The sequence below is a fragment of the Physeter macrocephalus genome, chromosome 15 (assembly GCF_002837175.3).
Source record: "Physeter macrocephalus isolate SW-GA chromosome 15, ASM283717v5, whole genome shotgun sequence".
Lineage (NCBI taxonomy): Eukaryota > Metazoa > Chordata > Mammalia > Artiodactyla > Physeteridae > Physeter > Physeter macrocephalus.
The window spans coordinates 25038738-25040504 of NC_041228.1; the positions used below are offsets into that span (position 1 = coordinate 25038738).

The window sequence follows — 1767 nt, forward strand, 5'->3', positions numbered from 1 at the left end:
ATTAGGTCCCATTTGTTTATTTTTGTTTTTATTTCCATTTCTCTAGGAGGTGGGTCAAAAAGGATCTTGATGTGATTTATGTCAGAGAGTGTTCTGCCTATGTTTTCCTCTAAGAGTTTGATGGTGTCTGGCCTTACATTTAGGTCTTTAATCCATTTTGAGTTTATTCTTGTGTGTGGTGTTAGGGAGTGTTCTAATTTCATTCTTTTACATGTAGCTGTCCAGTTTTCCCAGCACCACTTATTGAAGAGGCTGTCTTTTCTCAATTGTATATCTTGCCTCCTTTATCACAGATAAGGTGACCATATGTAAGTCATTTTCACAATGTTGATTCTTCCAATCCAAGAACTTGGTATATTTCTCCATCTATTCGTATCATCTTTAATTTCTTTCATCAGTGTCTTATAGTTTTATGCATATAGGACTTTTGTCTCCTTAAGTAGGTTTATTCCTAGATATTTTATTCTTTTTGTTGCAGTGGTAAATGGGAGTGTTTTCTTAATTTCACTTTCAGATTTTTCATCAGTAGTATATAGGAATGCAAGAGATTTTTGTGCACTAATTTTGTATCCTGCTACTTTACCAAATGCATTGATTAGCTCTAGTAGTTTTCTGGTAGCATCTTTAGGATTCTCTATGTATAGTATAATGTCATCTGCGAACAGTGACAGCTTTACTTCTTTTCCGATTTGGATTCCTTTTATATCTTTTTCTTCTCTGATTGCTGTGACTAAAACTTCCACAACTATGTTGAATAATAGTGGTGAGAGTGGGCAACCTTGTCTTGTTTCTGATCTTAGTAGAAATGGTTTCAGTTTTTCACCATGGAGAACGATGTTGGCTGTTGGTTTTTCATATATGGCCTTTATTATGTTGAGGAAAGTTTGCTCTATGCCTACTTTCTGGAGGATTTTTATCATATATGGGTGTTGAATTTTGTCAAAAGCTTCTCTGCATCTATTGAGATGATCATATGGTTTTTCTCCTTCAATTTGTTAATATGGTGTATCACGTTGATTGATTTGCATATATTGAAGAATCCTTGTGGAAGAGTTTGAGAAGAATAGGTGTTAGCTCTTCTCTAAATGTTTGATAGAATTTGCCTGTGAAGCCATCTGGTCCTGGGCTTTTGTTTGTTGGAAGATTTTTAATCACAGTTTCAATTTCTGTGCTTCTGATTGTTCTGTTCATATTTTGTATTTCTTCATGGTTCAGTCTCGGAAGGTTGTGCTCTTCTAAGAATTTGTCTGTTTCTTCCAGGTTGTCCATTTTATTGGCATAGAGTTGCTTGTAGTAATCTCTCATGATCCTGTGTATTCCTTCAGTGTCAGTTGTTACTTCTTTTTCATTTCTAATTCTATGGATTAGAGTCTTCTCCCTTTTTTCTTGATAAGTCTGGCTAATGGTTTATCAATTTTGTTTATCTTCTCAAAGAAGCAGCTTTTACTTTTATTGATCCATGCTATCATTTCCTTCATTTCTTTCTCATTTATTTCTGATCTGATGTTTATGATTTCCTTCCTTCTGCCAACTTTGGGTTTTTTTGTTCTTCTTTCTCTAATTGCTTTAGGTGTAAGGTTAGCTTGTTTAGATGTTTCTTGTTTCTTAAGGTAGGCTTGTATAGCTATAAACTTCCCTCATAAAACTGCTTTTGCTGCATCCCATAGGTTTTGGGTAGTTTTGTTTTCATTGTCATTGGTTTCTAGGTATTTTTTATTTCCTCTTTGATTTCTTCAGTGATCTCTTGGTTATTAAGTAGTGTATTGT

The 1767-nt window shown here is 34.2% G+C and overlaps 1 protein-coding gene across 3 annotated transcripts in view; it reads left to right on the forward strand.

Annotated features, from left to right (window-relative positions):
- CSMD3 (CUB and Sushi multiple domains 3) overlaps positions 1-1767 on the forward strand; it is a 1193315-nt gene that overhangs the window by 810858 nt on the left and 380690 nt on the right. The gene's annotated exons all lie outside the window — the stretch shown is intronic.